At 50.8% G+C, this 21610-nt stretch overlaps 12 non-coding genes across 12 annotated transcripts; 3 read left to right on the top strand and 9 right to left on the bottom strand.

The window, feature by feature from the left end:
* Positions 1 to 1160: 1160 nt before the first annotated feature.
* Positions 1161 to 1352, bottom strand: LOC137986072 (U2 spliceosomal RNA). Its single transcript, XR_011119525.1, has one exon. It is a non-coding gene; the product is annotated as a U2 spliceosomal RNA (small nuclear RNA).
* A 267-nt stretch (positions 1353 to 1619) lies between these two features.
* Positions 1620 to 1738, top strand: LOC137986081 (5S ribosomal RNA). The gene has a single exon (XR_011119534.1). It is a non-coding gene; the product is annotated as a 5S ribosomal RNA (ribosomal RNA).
* A 976-nt stretch (positions 1739 to 2714) lies between these two features.
* Positions 2715 to 2878, bottom strand: LOC137986135 (U1 spliceosomal RNA). Its single transcript, XR_011119586.1, has one exon. It is a non-coding gene; the product is annotated as a U1 spliceosomal RNA (small nuclear RNA).
* A 194-nt stretch (positions 2879 to 3072) lies between these two features.
* LOC137986096 (U2 spliceosomal RNA) lies at positions 3073 to 3263 on the bottom strand. The gene has a single exon (XR_011119549.1). It is a non-coding gene; the product is annotated as a U2 spliceosomal RNA (small nuclear RNA).
* Positions 3264 to 8902: 5639 nt separating this feature from the next.
* LOC137986071 (U2 spliceosomal RNA) lies at positions 8903 to 9094 on the bottom strand. Its single transcript, XR_011119524.1, has one exon. It is a non-coding gene; the product is annotated as a U2 spliceosomal RNA (small nuclear RNA).
* A 267-nt stretch (positions 9095 to 9361) lies between these two features.
* Positions 9362 to 9480, top strand: LOC137986070 (5S ribosomal RNA). Its single transcript, XR_011119523.1, has one exon. It is a non-coding gene; the product is annotated as a 5S ribosomal RNA (ribosomal RNA).
* Positions 9481 to 10456: 976 nt separating this feature from the next.
* Positions 10457 to 10620, bottom strand: LOC137986134 (U1 spliceosomal RNA). The gene has a single exon (XR_011119585.1). It is a non-coding gene; the product is annotated as a U1 spliceosomal RNA (small nuclear RNA).
* Positions 10621 to 10814: 194 nt separating this feature from the next.
* On the bottom strand, positions 10815 to 11005 carry LOC137986095 (U2 spliceosomal RNA). The gene has a single exon (XR_011119548.1). It is a non-coding gene; the product is annotated as a U2 spliceosomal RNA (small nuclear RNA).
* Positions 11006 to 16644: 5639 nt separating this feature from the next.
* On the bottom strand, positions 16645 to 16836 carry LOC137986069 (U2 spliceosomal RNA). Its single transcript, XR_011119522.1, has one exon. It is a non-coding gene; the product is annotated as a U2 spliceosomal RNA (small nuclear RNA).
* A 267-nt stretch (positions 16837 to 17103) lies between these two features.
* Positions 17104 to 17222, top strand: LOC137986152 (5S ribosomal RNA). The gene has a single exon (XR_011119603.1). It is a non-coding gene; the product is annotated as a 5S ribosomal RNA (ribosomal RNA).
* A 976-nt stretch (positions 17223 to 18198) lies between these two features.
* On the bottom strand, positions 18199 to 18362 carry LOC137986133 (U1 spliceosomal RNA). Its single transcript, XR_011119584.1, has one exon. It is a non-coding gene; the product is annotated as a U1 spliceosomal RNA (small nuclear RNA).
* Positions 18363 to 18556: 194 nt separating this feature from the next.
* On the bottom strand, positions 18557 to 18747 carry LOC137986094 (U2 spliceosomal RNA). Its single transcript, XR_011119547.1, has one exon. It is a non-coding gene; the product is annotated as a U2 spliceosomal RNA (small nuclear RNA).
* Between the last annotated feature and the right edge of the window lie 2863 nt (positions 18748 to 21610).

Genomic DNA, 21610 nt, shown 5'->3' with positions numbered 1-21610 from the left:
CATCCAGGAGGGGAGGCAGCGACTCCGGGGGAGTGGCACCAACAACAAGTGAAGCGGACGGATGGGCGGGGGTCGCAGGCGAAGATGGTGGGTTCCCCCAGGCATTGGGGGGGTTGGGCAATCCCTGGCCATGTGACCAGGCTCCCGACACCTGCGGCACTTCCCGCGCAAGTCACAGTTTTTGGTGAGGTGTTCCCCACGACAGATATCACATTCGGCCGGCTGACCCACATACCACACCTTACATTTATATCCAGCAATGTCCAGATTACGAGGGATCCGGCCAGAACGAACCATTTTGATGATACGGGCTCCAGTGCAGATTGCAGGGTCACCCGGGTAATGCTGGTGCCTTATCGTCTCCACCTTCCCGTACGAGGAAAAGTAGGGCCGGAGGCGATCATCACTCTCCTCAAAGGGATAGTGATACAACATAACATTTTGAGCTCGAGGCCCAGCATACATGACTTTGCACTTAGCACCAGCTAAAGTGACAAAATCATAACCTTCAACAATATTTTTACATTTTGGGTCAGCGAAAGTAATCTGAACCAGTTTTACGGGAACAAACTGAATACTGTCAATCACAAAGGGGGTGAACTTTCCCTTGATGGCTGTAACAAGTTCCGCCCTGGGAACAGAGGTTGGAACATCGGAAAGGTCGAGGACTACTGTCCTCTTAAAGGCCGCAAGAGGCATGATGAAAAGGGAAAAAGAGAAAAAACAGTCCCCCCGGAAAGCAAAGCTCCCAGGAAGGGAACAGAAAGACTGGCTACCCTGGGTTATGGCAGGACGCCAAGCATAAGTCCCCAGGAGGGTCACCAGTAAAACTCAGGAATCAAAAATCTTACCACAAATCCCAAAAACGCTTGTCCCCACACTCCAATTCCAATACGGAACTTACGCGTACCACAAGGAAAGGCACGAACCTGGCAGATAATAAAAACCCGCGTCAGGTAAGTATGCCTTTTCAACCTCTCCGGAACCGCAAAAACGCAACTTGTCTGCGCATACCATGTGGTAATGGGGGTCACGTGCTCCTCGTCCTGTCGTGTCGTGCTGTCCACTCGCTGCTATGCTACCTAGAAAAGAGAAGAGAAATGTGAAGGTTGGTTGCTTGGTCATTTGTTCTGCTTTCACTTGATTATTTCTTCCCCAGAGGGAAGTGGGCCACGCTCGGAGGTAGTGCTATACCGAGGCAACCCGTGGCCGGGACGAGGCAAGCCTCTTTTCCACGGCCCAGTTCCAAAAATCAGTTTAATATATGAGCTGCTCGATGAGCAGCGTATCAGATATTAAGCTGATAAGAACAGATACTACACTTGATCTTAGCCAAAAGGCCGAGAAGCGATGCCCGTAAATGCTCACAGCGGACAAGGTGCTCCCAGTCTCATGGCCACGAGATATGGTGGTCCGATTACAATCCGTGCCAAGGAAGGAATGCCCAAAGCCAACCTGAAAGCGAGGCGCACACAACGATCGCCCTTGTACAGTGGGCAGCAGGACCAGCATTGCATGGCACTTGCGTTGACGGCAAGAGGACAAATGCACATTGTGCTTGCTCTGACCTCGTTTTTATTTTCCCTTATAACAAAGTTAATTTTCACGGCGAATTACTTGTCTACGACCATACCACAGGGAAAACACCGGTTCTCGTCCGATCACCGAAGTTAAGCCCTGTCGGGCGGGGTTAGTACTTGGATGGGAGACCGCCTGGGAATACCCCGTGTTGTAGGCTTCCCTTTTTCCTTCTGTACACTTGATTATCTCAAAAAATCTCAGTTTCCTTTAATGAAAGAACATTCCAAACCAGGTTTTTTGAACACAACATGCCAACGATATGTCAAAGATGAGACATACAACAAAAACAAAATAGTTCACACGAGAAAGTGGAACTTGTATTCCCAAGGGAGCGCGTGCGCGCGAGATCTTATCAATCCAACGTTTATGACATGAAACGTATCTTTTCGTGTGAGCAAAGAACAGGATACGACAAGTAAAAAATGCATGCACTGTTATGCATTAGATGGAAGTTAACCTAGCCCGGATGATATGCATACAACGAAGGCTACAACACTACAACATTGATCCTGCGAAAACGTGACTTACGTGACGTAGCGCACTTCAAAGTCTTACTGTTCCCTGCTCAACACGGACAGTACGTATTCAAAGGGCCGATAAGACACTATCCTGACCATGAAAGATTTACTTTTTATGATAACAATCCAATTAACTGATAACATAGAGAAACCACAAAGTGTTGGCCACAGAAATGTAACGCCAACTGATCTGGCGGGTCCTCAGTTACTCAATGCAAAACGGGCTCTCCAGAACGCAACATAACACAACGCAAAAGAAATCTATCGCGATGGAGCAGTACAAACACACATCCACTTACGTTTTCGAAACGATGCACGAGGATAAGAGCTCGACCCGCTGGCATTTTCTTGTCTCACTCGTCTATCGATGGAAATCGATGCGGCTGAAATAAACACGTCCTCTCGCTCTCTCTACGGCCAAGAATGAAAGAAATAAAATCACAGTTTTGCAGTGCACCAAGTACGGAACATTCACCTACAATTTCAGCAGTGGAATTCACAAATACAACTCACCTTCCTTAGTCCTTACACCGCCACCGCATCTCCTTCCCTGCCCTGCCTGAAACGTTACCAACAAACCTTCCCATTAGCCAACTTTGCCACCGGGGTTTGGTGCGGGGACTAGCGCGAACGCAGGTCCCCACTACCAGAAATTATACGCTCGAGTTACCCACATTTGGGGTAATCGCAAGGGTCAACCCAATCGAAGTGCAATGAAAGAGCCTCACCTTGAGAGGACTGCCTCCCTGATCACAGTGCCTCCCGCGTCAGGTAAGTATGCCTTTTCAACCTCTCCGGAACCGCAAAACGCAACTTGTCTGCGCATACCATGTGGTAATGGGGGTCACGTGCTCCTCGTCCTGTCGTGTCGTGCTGTCCACTCGCTGCTATGCTACCTAGAAAAGAGAAGAGAATGTGAAGGTTGGTTGCTTGGTCATTTGTTCTGCTTTCACTTGATTATTTCTTCCCCAGAGGGAAGTGGGCCACGCTCGGAGGTAGTGCTATACCGAGGCAACCCGTGGCCGGGACGAGGCAAGCCTCTTTTCCACGGCCCAGTTCCAAAAATCAGTTTAATATATGAGCTGCTCGATGAGCAGCGGTGAATGGCAGACCAAAGGTCACCAGTCGACAGACTCATCCAACGCCTGAGGCATTGGTCACCAGTATTAGGCGACAGAGGCGAAATAAAACTAAGCAAATCAGGTGGTACAGAGGGTGAATTAAGCAGGTGGCCCGAAGCGAAAAACGAGCTTGTTGGAAACATAGAGGCGATGACTCCATCCGCCCCCCACTGGCGGGCAAAATAACGTCGACGTCTCCGGGTTGAAAAACGCTTGAAGAGCAAGGGGAGGTGGAACTTGACACGGGCCTTTGCTCCCTCAATGACGGCGAGGGCCCCAGGTTGACAGAACGAAAGCGGTAGTCATTGCGGGCCAGCCAGATGTGAAACTTACAGGCACACAACAGGTAACTGAAGACTTTGGGCACTGCGTGAAGCTCAGTGGAATTGAAACCAAAAAGTAAATGGCGACGCTCAAGCACAGGACACATAGGCGAGAAATGAAAAAGGAGGGACTGTAGCCAACCAACAACACTTTGAGCAAGGGGACACACAAAGAGCAAATGCGACAGTGACTCGACGACAGGACCACAAAAACAAGCGGAGGAGACAGATAAACCAAAAGAGAGAAGACGCTCAGCAGTGTAAATCACACCATGAGCTACCTTCCAGGAGAAATCAACAACAAAGCGGTCAAAATCAAAGAAGTGGAACTGGCGCCACGTATCATACCAGTAAAGGTCCCCAAAGGAGGGAAAGAACTTAACTACACAGTGCGGTGTGACAGAGGAACAGGATAAAAGAAACTGGTAACCGACTTTGGCAGAGAAAAAAAGCCACGGAGGCGACAACGTGAGGGTCAGAGGATGCGAAAACCAAAGTTCCCCGGGAGGGGGAAAAAGAGCCACCAAGCGACTCCCAGGCCAAAAGCAAAGAGGAGTAAAATGGCGGTAACAGGGACCTGTCGAAGGCAGCGGGACGGGAGAAAACATCAAGAGAGGAGGCAGCAAAACACGATTGAAACCAGTACGACACAAAGGAGGACCAGCTTGACGAGGACAAAGTAGACCGTTTGACCCACTGACCCAGAAGCGACCAAACCTTGAGCTTAATGTCCACCACCGAGAAACCTCCCAGCGATGTGGGCTGAACGACCACAGCACGTGCAACGAGCTCCCGCTTGGTTTTCCAGAAGAATGAGAAAACAAGGGAGTTAAGTTCTTTAAGTACCCAGGGGGGCATGTGGACCAGGGATGCCACATACCAAACCCTGGCGAGGGCCAGGCAATTGATGACCAAAGCCTTGCCATGAAAAGACAAGGAGCGCTGACGCCAGGAGGAGAGGACGCGTTCCACAGCCTCTATCCGAGGCCGCCAATTAGTTCATCAATGTCATGCGGGCCAATGAAGACTCCGAGGATTTTAAGCTTAGAAGATGTCCAGTCGAGAGGGACAGGGGGGTCAGTTCGGCCAGCCCAAGACCCCAGCCACAAGCCGCGAGACTTTGTCAGGTTGAGCTTGGATCCAGAACCAAGCTCATACCTTGTGTAGGTGTCAAAAACAGCCCTAATGGAGGCATCGGAGGACAAGATGAGCGATGTGTCATCCGCGTACTGGGAAATTGGAGAGAGCGGTGAGGGCAGTCCAGGCAGCAAAGGTCCAGTAATGGCGGGATTTGCTCGAATATTGGCGGCCAAGACCTCAGCGACCATAACATACAGCAAAGGTGCGAGGGGGCAGCCTTGACGCACCCCCCGTGTGAGACTGAAAAAGTTTGAGACATGACCGTTAACAATGACAGCACTCTGAACAGCATTATAGAAAAGGCGGATCCAGCGCAGAAAGGAGGTTTGGAAACCCATTCTGCAGAGGGTGGCATGCAGAAAGGACCAATCAACGCGATCAAACGCTTTTTCTTGGTCGAGCGAGAGGATGGCACAAGGAGACCCGGATTGCGTGGCGTAATGGACCATGTCTCGGAGATAAGCGACGTTCTCACCAATATAACGACCGGGGACACCACAGGTTTGATCCTCAGCCACCACGGCATGAATAACCTTCAGGAGACGCCCAGCGATGACGCGGGCAGCGAGCTTGTAGTCCACACTAAGGAGGGAAATTGGCCGCCAGTTACGAGGGTTCAGCCGGTCACCCGTCTTAAAGATGAGAGAAATGATGCCTCGACGCTGAGAGAGGCTGAGAGTGCCAGCCTCATAACATGAGTTCAGGACGAGCACGAGGTCCTGTCCGAGCACCGGCCAGAATTTGACATAAAACTCCATAGGGAGGCCATCCAAGCCCGGGGTCTTGCCTCGAGCCATCCCACATAAAGCAGTATAACACTCCTCCGACTGGAGAGGACCATCACACTGTTGAGCCTGGTCGGCGGACAAGGTGGAGGTGAGGGCGTCGAGCAGGGAAAGAGCCACGTCCCCGTCAGTAGGCTCGGCACTAAACAAGTTAGAATAAAAGGAAGCAAAAGCCTGGCATAGGTCCTTTGAACTCGAGACCACTGTGCCATCATCGCATCGAAGTGCTGAAATAAGTCGGTCGGCGGCACGCTTCTTTTCCAGACGGAAGAAAAAGGCCGAGGAGGTTTCACCTTCCTCAACCCATTGGCCCGAGCACGGACTTGGGCTCCCCGAGCTGCCTCGAGGTCTAGGGCAGCAAGGGCAGACAGGGTAGAATGGTACGGCTCAACACAGGAGGTGAAACCGGCATCAACACGGTTCTTAAGATGCCCAGCTAGTCGGCCAAGGAGGTCTCGACACTGCGATGTTTTCTTTCGAGCGCTCAGCGCAATATTTAATTGTGAGGCCTTTGATTTGGCTCTTGCCCTTATCCCACCACTTAGCTAGTGACGGGAAGGACAGCATGGACTGCCTCCAAACGGACCAAAAATTAGTGATATGCTGGATATAGTCCTCATCATTGAGGACAGAAATGTTGAGCTTCCAGAAACTGTCCCAGGAGCAGCAATGTCTGGGACACTACAAGAAAGCACCACACCACAGTGATCCGAAAACGGACAAGGAATAATATCGCAAGTCAAGACTGATGGTAACAGGAGTACGGGGCACCAATGAGATCAATACGGGAGGCCATAAGGCCGTCTGAGCGAGTCCAAGAGAAGGCAGAATCGGAAGGATGCAGGTGCCTCCAAATGTCCAGACAACAGCAGGAGTCAAAAAGACGTTTTAAGGTAGCAGTACTTTCGCGGGAAGTGTCAGAGACATTGGAGCCCCGACGATCGAGGGCGCGGTCGAACACAGTGTTAAAGTCCCCGGCAAGGAAGGTCGGATAGGTGGGATCAACCCAAGACGAGACGTCGTCCAGGAAGTCGTCACGGGCTGGGTTGCGATTGGGGGCGTAGAGACAGCAGATACGAAACGGGTGCCCAGAATGGGTAAAGTGGCAAAAAACAACACGCCCAGCGGTGTCACACCAAGAGCTCGTAAGGGTGACCGTGGGGCGGAATAAAATGATGCAACCACAAGAGTGTGCAGAGCCAACAGAAGCAACTGCATTAAAACCAGATGAACGAAACCAGACTGACATTCACTGTCTGAAGAGCAGTGGGCCCTCTTGTAGGCAGACAATGTCAGGGACCTGAGGAAAGGAACGTAACCAGTGCAGAACACCAGCGCGCTTGGACGAGTCCCTGAGACCATTGGTGTTTAAGGAGAGGATAGAGAGAGCCATAACTGAGAAGAAAGAGAGAGACAGCACAACTAGGAGCGACGGCTCCGAACCGGGGCAGGGGGAGCCAAGGAGGGAAGGCCAGAATGAACAGCCCTCCCAGACTCCCTGCCCTTTCCAGACTTCGAGCGGCCGGGGACCGCAGAACCAGGAAGAGGTTTCTTCGCTTTCTTCTTAGACTTGACCTGATCATCAGAGGAAGCCTCAACATCCGAAAGTCCACGCTTAGTGACTGGTGAATCAGTCAGCTCGACCTCGTTAACCATTACGGGAGACAGAGATAGAACCTGTGGGGTATTTACAGGGGTTACATTGATGCCCGTTAAAGGGTCATCGTCACTAAATATACTTTGACTGTATTCAGTCTCATTAACTAGTTCATTATCATTCGTATCCATTTCTTTTCCATTATTACTATTATCCATTTCCATTTCTTTTCCATTAACTACAGCATTATTTGTCATTTCTTTTCCAGTAACTACATTATTACTATTATCCATTTCCATTTCTTTTCCATTAACTATAGTAGTATTGTCCATTACACCAACTACGTTACTACTAGTGTTAACATTGTATTACTCTGTGGCGCAGCCAAACCATCAGACGCAGCGGCGGGGGAGGCAGCCACCTGCACGCGCGTCGAGGACCCACCATTACCGTTTTAGGGAGGGCCGCACCCTCCTTAACATTTACTGGTGGCAGGAGAGGCCATGGGTGGAGTACCAGGGGGGATAACTCATTGTCCCTGAGGTCGGTGTGGGAACCCCAACTTGAAATACCAGGTTGCGTGGGGGCAGGAGGACGAAGGGTTACCCCCTCGTCCCCAGAGTCCTCATGGTCAGAGCTTGCAGGAGAAGTGGGAAGGTCCTCAGGACCAGAACTGACATCCAGGAGGGGAGGCAGCGACTCCGGGGGAGTGGCACCAACAACAAGTGAAGCGGACGGATGGGCGGGGGTCGCAGGCGAAGATGGTGGGTTCCCCCAGGCATTGGGGGGGTTGGGCAATCCCTGGCCATGTGACCAGGCTCCCGACACCTGCGGCACTTCCCGCGCAAGTCACAGTTTTTGGTGAGGTGTTCCCCACGACAGATATCACATTCGGCCGGCTGACCCACATACCACACCTTACATTTATATCCAGCAATGTCCAGATTACGAGGGATCCGGCCAGAACGAACCATTTTGATGATACGGGCTCCAGTGCAGATTGCAGGGTCACCCGGGTAATGCTGGTGCCTTATCGTCTCCACCTTCCCGTACGAGGAAAAGTAGGGCCGGAGGCGATCATCACTCTCCTCAAAGGGATAGTGATACAACATAACATTTTGAGCTCGAGGCCCAGCATACATGACTTTGCACTTAGCACCAGCTAAAGTGACAAAATCATAACCTTCAACAATATTTTTACATTTTGGGTCAGCGAAAGTAATCTGAACCAGTTTTACGGGAACAAACTGAATACTGTCAATCACAAAGGGGGTGAACTTTCCCTTGATGGCTGTAACAAGTTCCGCCCTGGGAACAGAGGTTGGAACATCGGAAAGGTCGAGGACTACTGTCCTCTTAAAGGCCGCAAGAGGCATGATGAAAAGGGAAAAAGAGAAAAAACAGTCCCCCCGGAAAGCAAAGCTCCCAGGAAGGGAACAGAAAGACTGGCTACCCTGGGTTATGGCAGGACGCCAAGCATAAGTCCCCAGGAGGGTCACCAGTAAAACTCAGGAATCAAAAATCTTACCACAAATCCCAAAAACGCTTGTCCCCACACTCCAATTCCAATACGGAACTTACGCGTACCACAAGGAAAGGCACGAACCTGGCAGATAATAAAAACCCGCGTCAGGTAAGTATGCCTTTTCAACCTCTCCGGAACCGCAAAAACGCAACTTGTCTGCGCATACCATGTGGTAATGGGGGTCACGTGCTCCTCGTCCTGTCGTGTCGTGCTGTCCACTCGCTGCTATGCTACCTAGAAAAGAGAAGAGAAATGTGAAGGTTGGTTGCTTGGTCATTTGTTCTGCTTTCACTTGATTATTTCTTCCCCAGAGGGAAGTGGGCCACGCTCGGAGGTAGTGCTATACCGAGGCAACCCGTGGCCGGGACGAGGCAAGCCTCTTTTCCACGGCCCAGTTCCAAAAATCAGTTTAATATATGAGCTGCTCGATGAGCAGCGTATCAGATATTAAGCTGATAAGAACAGATACTACACTTGATCTTAGCCAAAAGGCCGAGAAGCGATGCCCGTAAATGCTCACAGCGGACAAGGTGCTCCCAGTCTCATGGCCACGAGATATGGTGGTCCGATTACAATCCGTGCCAAGGAAGGAATGCCCAAAGCCAACCTGAAAGCGAGGCGCACACAACGATCGCCCTTGTACAGTGGGCAGCAGGACCAGCATTGCATGGCACTTGCGTTGACGGCAAGAGGACAAATGCACATTGTGCTTGCTCTGACCTCGTTTTTATTTTCCCTTATAACAAAGTTAATTTTCACGGCGAATTACTTGTCTACGACCATACCACAGGGAAAACACCGGTTCTCGTCCGATCACCGAAGTTAAGCCCTGTCGGGCGGGGTTAGTACTTGGATGGGAGACCGCCTGGGAATACCCCGTGTTGTAGGCTTCCCTTTTTCCTTCTGTACACTTGATTATCTCAAAAAATCTCAGTTTCCTTTAATGAAAGAACATTCCAAACCAGGTTTTTTGAACACAACATGCCAACGATATGTCAAAGATGAGACATACAACAAAAACAAAATAGTTCACACGAGAAAGTGGAACTTGTATTCCCAAGGGAGCGCGTGCGCGCGAGATCTTATCAATCCAACGTTTATGACATGAAACGTATCTTTTCGTGTGAGCAAAGAACAGGATACGACAAGTAAAAAATGCATGCACTGTTATGCATTAGATGGAAGTTAACCTAGCCCGGATGATATGCATACAACGAAGGCTACAACACTACAACATTGATCCTGCGAAAACGTGACTTACGTGACGTAGCGCACTTCAAAGTCTTACTGTTCCCTGCTCAACACGGACAGTACGTATTCAAAGGGCCGATAAGACACTATCCTGACCATGAAAGATTTACTTTTTATGATAACAATCCAATTAACTGATAACATAGAGAAACCACAAAGTGTTGGCCACAGAAATGTAACGCCAACTGATCTGGCGGGTCCTCAGTTACTCAATGCAAAACGGGCTCTCCAGAACGCAACATAACACAACGCAAAAGAAATCTATCGCGATGGAGCAGTACAAACACACATCCACTTACGTTTTCGAAACGATGCACGAGGATAAGAGCTCGACCCGCTGGCATTTTCTTGTCTCACTCGTCTATCGATGGAAATCGATGCGGCTGAAATAAACACGTCCTCTCGCTCTCTCTACGGCCAAGAATGAAAGAAATAAAATCACAGTTTTGCAGTGCACCAAGTACGGAACATTCACCTACAATTTCAGCAGTGGAATTCACAAATACAACTCACCTTCCTTAGTCCTTACACCGCCACCGCATCTCCTTCCCTGCCCTGCCTGAAACGTTACCAACAAACCTTCCCATTAGCCAACTTTGCCACCGGGGTTTGGTGCGGGGACTAGCGCGAACGCAGGTCCCCACTACCAGAAATTATACGCTCGAGTTACCCACATTTGGGGTAATCGCAAGGGTCAACCCAATCGAAGTGCAATGAAAGAGCCTCACCTTGAGAGGACTGCCTCCCTGATCACAGTGCCTCCCGCGTCAGGTAAGTATGCCTTTTCAACCTCTCCGGAACCGCAAAACGCAACTTGTCTGCGCATACCATGTGGTAATGGGGGTCACGTGCTCCTCGTCCTGTCGTGTCGTGCTGTCCACTCGCTGCTATGCTACCTAGAAAAGAGAAGAGAATGTGAAGGTTGGTTGCTTGGTCATTTGTTCTGCTTTCACTTGATTATTTCTTCCCCAGAGGGAAGTGGGCCACGCTCGGAGGTAGTGCTATACCGAGGCAACCCGTGGCCGGGACGAGGCAAGCCTCTTTTCCACGGCCCAGTTCCAAAAATCAGTTTAATATATGAGCTGCTCGATGAGCAGCGGTGAATGGCAGACCAAAGGTCACCAGTCGACAGACTCATCCAACGCCTGAGGCATTGGTCACCAGTATTAGGCGACAGAGGCGAAATAAAACTAAGCAAATCAGGTGGTACAGAGGGTGAATTAAGCAGGTGGCCCGAAGCGAAAAACGAGCTTGTTGGAAACATAGAGGCGATGACTCCATCCGCCCCCCACTGGCGGGCAAAATAACGTCGACGTCTCCGGGTTGAAAAACGCTTGAAGAGCAAGGGGAGGTGGAACTTGACACGGGCCTTTGCTCCCTCAATGACGGCGAGGGCCCCAGGTTGACAGAACGAAAGCGGTAGTCATTGCGGGCCAGCCAGATGTGAAACTTACAGGCACACAACAGGTAACTGAAGACTTTGGGCACTGCGTGAAGCTCAGTGGAATTGAAACCAAAAAGTAAATGGCGACGCTCAAGCACAGGACACATAGGCGAGAAATGAAAAAGGAGGGACTGTAGCCAACCAACAACACTTTGAGCAAGGGGACACACAAAGAGCAAATGCGACAGTGACTCGACGACAGGACCACAAAAACAAGCGGAGGAGACAGATAAACCAAAAGAGAGAAGACGCTCAGCAGTGTAAATCACACCATGAGCTACCTTCCAGGAGAAATCAACAACAAAGCGGTCAAAATCAAAGAAGTGGAACTGGCGCCACGTATCATACCAGTAAAGGTCCCCAAAGGAGGGAAAGAACTTAACTACACAGTGCGGTGTGACAGAGGAACAGGATAAAAGAAACTGGTAACCGACTTTGGCAGAGAAAAAAAGCCACGGAGGCGACAACGTGAGGGTCAGAGGATGCGAAAACCAAAGTTCCCCGGGAGGGGGAAAAAGAGCCACCAAGCGACTCCCAGGCCAAAAGCAAAGAGGAGTAAAATGGCGGTAACAGGGACCTGTCGAAGGCAGCGGGACGGGAGAAAACATCAAGAGAGGAGGCAGCAAAACACGATTGAAACCAGTACGACACAAAGGAGGACCAGCTTGACGAGGACAAAGTAGACCGTTTGACCCACTGACCCAGAAGCGACCAAACCTTGAGCTTAATGTCCACCACCGAGAAACCTCCCAGCGATGTGGGCTGAACGACCACAGCACGTGCAACGAGCTCCCGCTTGGTTTTCCAGAAGAATGAGAAAACAAGGGAGTTAAGTTCTTTAAGTACCCAGGGGGGCATGTGGACCAGGGATGCCACATACCAAACCCTGGCGAGGGCCAGGCAATTGATGACCAAAGCCTTGCCATGAAAAGACAAGGAGCGCTGACGCCAGGAGGAGAGGACGCGTTCCACAGCCTCTATCCGAGGCCGCCAATTAGTTCATCAATGTCATGCGGGCCAATGAAGACTCCGAGGATTTTAAGCTTAGAAGATGTCCAGTCGAGAGGGACAGGGGGGTCAGTTCGGCCAGCCCAAGACCCCAGCCACAAGCCGCGAGACTTTGTCAGGTTGAGCTTGGATCCAGAACCAAGCTCATACCTTGTGTAGGTGTCAAAAACAGCCCTAATGGAGGCATCGGAGGACAAGATGAGCGATGTGTCATCCGCGTACTGGGAAATTGGAGAGAGCGGTGAGGGCAGTCCAGGCAGCAAAGGTCCAGTAATGGCGGGATTTGCTCGAATATTGGCGGCCAAGACCTCAGCGACCATAACATACAGCAAAGGTGCGAGGGGGCAGCCTTGACGCACCCCCCGTGTGAGACTGAAAAAGTTTGAGACATGACCGTTAACAATGACAGCACTCTGAACAGCATTATAGAAAAGGCGGATCCAGCGCAGAAAGGAGGTTTGGAAACCCATTCTGCAGAGGGTGGCATGCAGAAAGGACCAATCAACGCGATCAAACGCTTTTTCTTGGTCGAGCGAGAGGATGGCACAAGGAGACCCGGATTGCGTGGCGTAATGGACCATGTCTCGGAGATAAGCGACGTTCTCACCAATATAACGACCGGGGACACCACAGGTTTGATCCTCAGCCACCACGGCATGAATAACCTTCAGGAGACGCCCAGCGATGACGCGGGCAGCGAGCTTGTAGTCCACACTAAGGAGGGAAATTGGCCGCCAGTTACGAGGGTTCAGCCGGTCACCCGTCTTAAAGATGAGAGAAATGATGCCTCGACGCTGAGAGAGGCTGAGAGTGCCAGCCTCATAACATGAGTTCAGGACGAGCACGAGGTCCTGTCCGAGCACCGGCCAGAATTTGACATAAAACTCCATAGGGAGGCCATCCAAGCCCGGGGTCTTGCCTCGAGCCATCCCACATAAAGCAGTATAACACTCCTCCGACTGGAGAGGACCATCACACTGTTGAGCCTGGTCGGCGGACAAGGTGGAGGTGAGGGCGTCGAGCAGGGAAAGAGCCACGTCCCCGTCAGTAGGCTCGGCACTAAACAAGTTAGAATAAAAGGAAGCAAAAGCCTGGCATAGGTCCTTTGAACTCGAGACCACTGTGCCATCATCGCATCGAAGTGCTGAAATAAGTCGGTCGGCGGCACGCTTCTTTTCCAGACGGAAGAAAAAGGCCGAGGAGGTTTCACCTTCCTCAACCCATTGGCCCGAGCACGGACTTGGGCTCCCCGAGCTGCCTCGAGGTCTAGGGCAGCAAGGGCAGACAGGGTAGAATGGTACGGCTCAACACAGGAGGTGAAACCGGCATCAACACGGTTCTTAAGATGCCCAGCTAGTCGGCCAAGGAGGTCTCGACACTGCGATGTTTTCTTTCGAGCGCTCAGCGCAATATTTAATTGTGAGGCCTTTGATTTGGCTCTTGCCCTTATCCCACCACTTAGCTAGTGACGGGAAGGACAGCATGGACTGCCTCCAAACGGACCAAAAATTAGTGATATGCTGGATATAGTCCTCATCATTGAGGACAGAAATGTTGAGCTTCCAGAAACTGTCCCAGGAGCAGCAATGTCTGGGACACTACAAGAAAGCACCACACCACAGTGATCCGAAAACGGACAAGGAATAATATCGCAAGTCAAGACTGATGGTAACAGGAGTACGGGGCACCAATGAGATCAATACGGGAGGCCATAAGGCCGTCTGAGCGAGTCCAAGAGAAGGCAGAATCGGAAGGATGCAGGTGCCTCCAAATGTCCAGACAACAGCAGGAGTCAAAAAGACGTTTTAAGGTAGCAGTACTTTCGCGGGAAGTGTCAGAGACATTGGAGCCCCGACGATCGAGGGCGCGGTCGAACACAGTGTTAAAGTCCCCGGCAAGGAAGGTCGGATAGGTGGGATCAACCCAAGACGAGACGTCGTCCAGGAAGTCGTCACGGGCTGGGTTGCGATTGGGGGCGTAGAGACAGCAGATACGAAACGGGTGCCCAGAATGGGTAAAGTGGCAAAAAACAACACGCCCAGCGGTGTCACACCAAGAGCTCGTAAGGGTGACCGTGGGGCGGAATAAAATGATGCAACCACAAGAGTGTGCAGAGCCAACAGAAGCAACTGCATTAAAACCAGATGAACGAAACCAGACTGACATTCACTGTCTGAAGAGCAGTGGGCCCTCTTGTAGGCAGACAATGTCAGGGACCTGAGGAAAGGAACGTAACCAGTGCAGAACACCAGCGCGCTTGGACGAGTCCCTGAGACCATTGGTGTTTAAGGAGAGGATAGAGAGAGCCATAACTGAGAAGAAAGAGAGAGACAGCACAACTAGGAGCGACGGCTCCGAACCGGGGCAGGGGGAGCCAAGGAGGGAAGGCCAGAATGAACAGCCCTCCCAGACTCCCTGCCCTTTCCAGACTTCGAGCGGCCGGGGACCGCAGAACCAGGAAGAGGTTTCTTCGCTTTCTTCTTAGACTTGACCTGATCATCAGAGGAAGCCTCAACATCCGAAAGTCCACGCTTAGTGACTGGTGAATCAGTCAGCTCGACCTCGTTAACCATTACGGGAGACAGAGATAGAACCTGTGGGGTATTTACAGGGGTTACATTGATGCCCGTTAAAGGGTCATCGTCACTAAATATACTTTGACTGTATTCAGTCTCATTAACTAGTTCATTATCATTCGTATCCATTTCTTTTCCATTATTACTATTATCCATTTCCATTTCTTTTCCATTAACTACAGCATTATTTGTCATTTCTTTTCCAGTAACTACATTATTACTATTATCCATTTCCATTTCTTTTCCATTAACTATAGTAGTATTGTCCATTACACCAACTACGTTACTACTAGTGTTAACATTGTATTACTCTGTGGCGCAGCCAAACCATCAGACGCAGCGGCGGGGGAGGCAGCCACCTGCACGCGCGTCGAGGACCCACCATTACCGTTTTAGGGAGGGCCGCACCCTCCTTAACATTTACTGGTGGCAGGAGAGGCCATGGGTGGAGTACCAGGGGGGATAACTCATTGTCCCTGAGGTCGGTGTGGGAACCCCAACTTGAAATACCAGGTTGCGTGGGGGCAGGAGGACGAAGGGTTACCCCCTCGTCCCCAGAGTCCTCATGGTCAGAGCTTGCAGGAGAAGTGGGAAGGTCCTCAGGACCAGAACTGACATCCAGGAGGGGAGGCAGCGACTCCGGGGGAGTGGCACCAACAACAAGTGAAGCGGACGGATGGGCGGGGGTCGCAGGCGAAGATGGTGGGTTCCCCCAGGCATTGGGGGGGTTGGGCAATCCCTGGCCATGTGACCAGGCTCCCGACACCTGCGGCACTTCCCGCGCAAGTCACAGTTTTTGGTGAGGTGTTCCCCACGACAGATATCACATTCGGCCGGCTGACCCACATACCACACCTTACATTTATATCCAGCAATGTCCAGATTACGAGGGATCCGGCCAGAACGAACCATTTTGATGATACGGGCTCCAGTGCAGATTGCAGGGTCACCCGGGTAATGCTGGTGCCTTATCGTCTCCACCTTCCCGTACGAGGAAAAGTAGGGCCGGAGGCGATCATCACTCTCCTCAAAGGGATAGTGATACAACATAACATTTTGAGCTCGAGGCCCAGCATACATGACTTTGCACTTAGCACCAGCTAAAGTGACAAAATCATAACCTTCAACAATATTTTTACATTTTGGGTCAGCGAAAGTAATCTGAACCAGTTTTACGGGAACAAACTGAATACTGTCAATCACAAAGGGGGTGAACTTTCCCTTGATGGCTGTAACAAGTTCCGCCCTGGGAACAGAGGTTGGAACATCGGAAAGGTCGAGGACTACTGTCCTCTTAAAGGCCGCAAGAGGCATGATGAAAAGGGAAAAAGAGAAAAAACAGTCCCCCCGGAAAGCAAAGCTCCCAGGAAGGGAACAGAAAGACTGGCTACCCTGGGTTATGGCAGGACGCCAAGCATAAGTCCCCAGGAGGGTCACCAGTAAAACTCAGGAATCAAAAATCTTACCACAAATCCCAAAAACGCTTGTCCCCACACTCCAATTCCAATACGGAACTTACGCGTACCACAAGGAAAGGCACGAACCTGGCAGATAATAAAAACCCGCGTCAGGTAAGTATGCCTTTTCAACCTCTCCGGAACCGCAAAAACGCAACTTGTCTGCGCATACCATGTGGTAATGGGGGTCACGTGCTCCTCGTCCTGTCGTGTCGTGCTGTCCACTCGCTGCTATGCTACCTAGAAAAGAGAAGAGAAATGTGAAGGTTGGTTGCTTGGTCATTTGTTCTGCTTTCACTTGATTATTTCTTCCCCAGAGGGAAGTGGGCCACGCTCGGAGGTAGTGCTATACCGAGGCAACCCGTGGCCGGGACGAGGCAAGCCTCTTTTCCACGGCCCAGTTCCAAAAATCAGTTTAATATATGAGCTGCTCGATGAGCAGCGTATCAGATATTAAGCTGATAAGAACAGATACTACACTTGATCTTAGCCAAAAGGCCGAGAAGCGATGCCCGTAAATGCTCACAGCGGACAAGGTGCTCCCAGTCTCATGGCCACGAGATATGGTGGTCCGATTACAATCCGTGCCAAGGAAGGAATGCCCAAAGCCAACCTGAAAGCGAGGCGCACACAACGATCGCCCTTGTACAGTGGGCAGCAGGACCAGCATTGCATGGCACTTGCGTTGACGGCAAGAGGACAAATGCACATTGTGCTTGCTCTGACCTCGTTTTTATTTTCCCTTATAACAAAGTTAATTTTCACGGCGAATTACTTGTCTACGACCATACCACAGGGAAAACACCGGTTCTCGTCCGATCACCGAAGTTAAGCCCTGTCGGGCGGGGTTAGTACTTGGATGGGAGACCGCCTGGGAATACCCCGTGTTGTAGGCTTCCCTTTTTCCTTCTGTACACTTGATTATCTCAAAAAATCTCAGTTTCCTTTAATGAAAGAACATTCCAAACCAGGTTTTTTGAACACAACATGCCAACGATATGTCAAAGATGAGACATACAACAAAAACAAAATAGTTCACACGAGAAAGTGGAACTTGTATTCCCAAGGGAGCGCGTGCGCGCGAGATCTTATCAATCCAACGTTTATGACATGAAACGTATCTTTTCGTGTGAGCAAAGAACAGGATACGACAAGTAAAAAATGCATGCACTGTTATGCATTAGATGGAAGTTAACCTAGCCCGGATGATATGCATACAACGAAGGCTACAACACTACAACATTGATCCTGCGAAAACGTGACTTACGTGACGTAGCGCACTTCAAAGTCTTACTGTTCCCTGCTCAACACGGACAGTACGTATTCAAAGGGCCGATAAGACACTATCCTGACCATGAAAGATTTACTTTTTATGATAACAATCCAATTAACTGATAACATAGAGAAACCACAAAGTGTTGGCCACAGAAATGTAACGCCAACTGATCTGGCGGGTCCTCAGTTACTCAATGCAAAACGGGCTCTCCAGAACGCAACATAACACAACGCAAAAGAAATCTATCGCGATGGAGCAGTACAAACACACATCCACTTACGTTTTCGAAACGATGCACGAGGATAAGAGCTCGACCCGCTGGCATTTTCTTGTCTCACTCGTCTATCGATGGAAATCGATGCGGCTGAAATAAACACGTCCTCTCGCTCTCTCTACGGCCAAGAATGAAAGAAATAAAATCACAGTTTTGCAGTGCACCAAGTACGGAACATTCACCTACAATTTCAGCAGTGGAATTCACAAATACAACTCACCTTCCTTAGTCCTTACACCGCCACCGCATCTCCTTCCCTGCCCTGCCTGAAACGTTACCAACAAACCTTCCCATTAGCCAACTTTGCCACCGGGGTTTGGTGCGGGGACTAGCGCGAACGCAGGTCCCCACTACCAGAAATTATACGCTCGAGTTACCCACATTTGGGGTAATCGCAAGGGTCAACCCAATCGAAGTGCAATGAAAGAGCCTCACCTTGAGAGGACTGCCTCCCTGATCACAGTGCCTCCCGCGTCAGGTAAGTATGCCTTTTCAACCTCTCCGGAACCGCAAAACGCAACTTGTCTGCGCATACCATGTGGTAATGGGGGTCACGTGCTCCTCGTCCTGTCGTGTCGTGCTGTCCACTCGCTGCTATGCTACCTAGAAAAGAGAAGAGAATGTGAAGGTTGGTTGCTTGGTCATTTGTTCTGCTTTCACTTGATTATTTCTTCCCCAGAGGGAAGTGGGCCACGCTCGGAGGTAGTGCTATACCGAGGCAACCCGTGGCCGGGACGAGGCAAGCCTCTTTTCCACGGCCCAGTTCCAAAAATCAGTTTAATATATGAGCTGCTCGATGAGCAGCGGTGAATGGCAGACCAAAGGTCACCAGTCGACAGACTCATCCAACGCCTGAGGCATTGGTCACCAGTATTAGGCGACAGAGGCGAAATAAAACTAAGCAAATCAGGTGGTACAGAGGGTGAATTAAGCAGGTGGCCCGAAGCGAAAAACGAGCTTGTTGGAAACATAGAGGCGATGACTCCATCCGCCCCCCACTGGCGGGCAAAATAACGTCGACGTCTCCGGGTTGAAAAACGCTTGAAGAGCAAGGGGAGGTGGAACTTGACACGGGCCTTTGCTCCCTCAATGACGGCGAGGGCCCCAGGTTGACAGAACGAAAGCGGTAGTCATTGCGGGCCAGCCAGATGTGAAACTTACAGGCACACAACAGGTAACTGAAGACTTTGGGCACTGCGTGAAGCTCAGTGGAATTGAAACCAAAAAGTAAATGGCGACGCTCAAGCACAGGACACATAGGCGAGAAATGAAAAAGGAGGGACTGTAGCCAACCAACAACACTTTGAGCAAGGGGACACACAAAGAGCAAATGCGACAGTGACTCGACGACAGGACCACAAAAACAAGCGGAGGAGACAGATAAACCAAAAGAGAGAAGACGCTCAGCAGTGTAAATCACACCATGAGCTACCTTCCAGGAGAAATCAACAACAAAGCGGTCAAAATCAAAGAAGTGGAACTGGCGCCACGTATCATACCAGTAAAGGTCCCCAAAGGAGGGAAAGAACTTAACTACACAGTGCGGTGTGACAGAGGAACAGGATAAAAGAAACTGGTAACCGACTTTGGCAGAGAAAAAAAGCCACGGAGGCGACAACGTGAGGGTCAGAGGATGCGAAAACCAAAGTTCCCCGGGAGGGGGAAAAAGAGCCACCAAGCGACTCCCAGGCCAAAAGCAAAGAGGAGTAAAATGGCGGTAACAGGGACCTGTCGAAGGCAGCGGGACGGGAGAAAACATCAAGAGAGGAGGCAGCAAAACACGATTGAAACCAGTACGACACAAAGGAGGACCAGCTTGACGAGGACAAAGTAGACCGTTTGACCCACTGACCCAGAAGCGACCAAACCTTGAGCTTAATGTCCACCACCGAGAAACCTCCCAGCGATGTGGGCTGAACGACCACAGCACGTGCAACGAGCTCCCGCTTGGTTTTCCAGAAGAATGAGAAAACAAGGGAGTTAAGTTCTTTAAGTACCCAGGGGGGCATGTGGACCAGGGATGCCACATACCAAACCCTGGCGAGGGCCAGGCAATTGATGACCAAAGCCTTGCCATGAAAAGACAAGGAGCGCTGACGCCAGGAGGAGAGGACGCGTTCCACAGCCTCTATCCGAGGCCGCCAATTAGTTCATCAATGTCATGCGGGCCAATGAAGACTCCGAGGATTTTAAGCTTAGAAGATGTCCAGTCGAGAGGGACAGGGGGGTCAGTTCGGCCAGCCCAAGACCCCAGCCACAAGCCGCGAGACTTTGTCAGGTTGAGCTTGGATCCAGAACCAAGCTCATACCTTGTGTAGGTGTCAAAAACAGCCCTAATGGAGGCATCGGAGGACAAGATGAGCGATGTGTCATCCGCGTACTGGGAAATTGGAGAGAGCGGTGAGGGCAGTCCAGGCAGCAAAGGTCCAGTAATGGCGGGATTTGCTCGAATATTGGCGGCCAAGACCTCAGCGACCATAACATACAGCAAAGGTGCGAGGGGGCAGCCTTGACGCACCCCCCGTGTGAGACTGAAAAAGTTTGAGACATGACCGTTAACAATGACAGCACTCTGAACAGCATTATAGAAAAGGCGGATCCAGCGCAGAAAGGAGGTTTGGAAACCCATTCTGCAGAGGGTGGCATGCAGAAAGGACCAATCAACGCGATCAAACGCTTTTTCTTGGTCGAGCGAGAGGATGGCACAAGGAGACCCGGATTGCGTGGCGTAATGGACCATGTCTCGGAGATAAGCGACGTTCTCACCAATATAACGACCGGGGACACCACAGGTTTGATCCTCAGCCACCACGGCATGAATAACCTTCAGGAGACGCCCAGCGATGACGCGGGCAGCGAGCTTGTAGTCCACACTAAGGAGGGAAATTGGCCGCCAGTTACGAGGGTTCAGCCGGTCACCCGTCTTAAAGATGAGAGAAATGATGCCTCGACGCTGAGAGAGGCTGAGAGTGCCAGCCTCATAACATGAGTTCAGGACGAGCACGAGGTCCTGTCCGAGCACCGGCCAGAATTTGACATAAAACTCCATAGGGAGGCCATCCAAGCCCGGGGTCTTGCCTCGAGCCATCCCACATAAAGCAGTATAACACTCCTCCGACTGGAGAGGACCATCACACTGTTGAGCCTGGTCGGCGGACAAGGTGGAGGTGAGGGCGTCGAGCAGGGAAAGAGCCACGTCCCCGTCAGTAGGCTCGGCACTAAACAAGTTAGAATAAAAGGAAGCAAAAGCCTGGCATAGGTCCTTTGAACTCGAGACCACTGTGCCATCATCGCATCGAAGTGCTGAAATAAGTCGGTCGGCGGCACGCTTCTTTTCCAGACGGAAGAAAAAGGCCGAGGAGGTTTCACCTTCCTCAACCCATTGGCCCGAGCACGGACTTGGGCTCCCCGAGCTGCCTCGAGGTCTAGGGCAGCAAGGGCAGACAGGGTAGAATGGTACGGCTCAACACAGGAGGTGAAACCGGCATCAACACGGTTCTTAAGATGCCCAGCTAGTCGGCCAAGGAGGTCTCGACACTGCGATGTTTTCTTTCGAGCGCTCAGCGCAATATTTAATTGTGAGGCCTTTGATTTGGCTCTTGCCCTTATCCCACCACTTAGCTAGTGACGGGAAGGACAGCATGGACTGCCTCCAAACGGACCAAAAATTAGTGATATGCTGGATATAGTCCTCATCATTGAGGACAGAAATGTTGAGCTTCCAGAAACTGTCC

This window comes from Montipora foliosa, unplaced genomic scaffold (genome assembly GCF_036669935.1).
Source record: "Montipora foliosa isolate CH-2021 unplaced genomic scaffold, ASM3666993v2 scaffold_135, whole genome shotgun sequence".
In the NCBI taxonomy this organism is placed as follows: domain Eukaryota; kingdom Metazoa; phylum Cnidaria; class Anthozoa; order Scleractinia; family Acroporidae; genus Montipora; species Montipora foliosa.
Note: the sequence above shows the minus strand (reverse complement) of the source record. Positions and strands in the feature narration are given on the sequence as shown.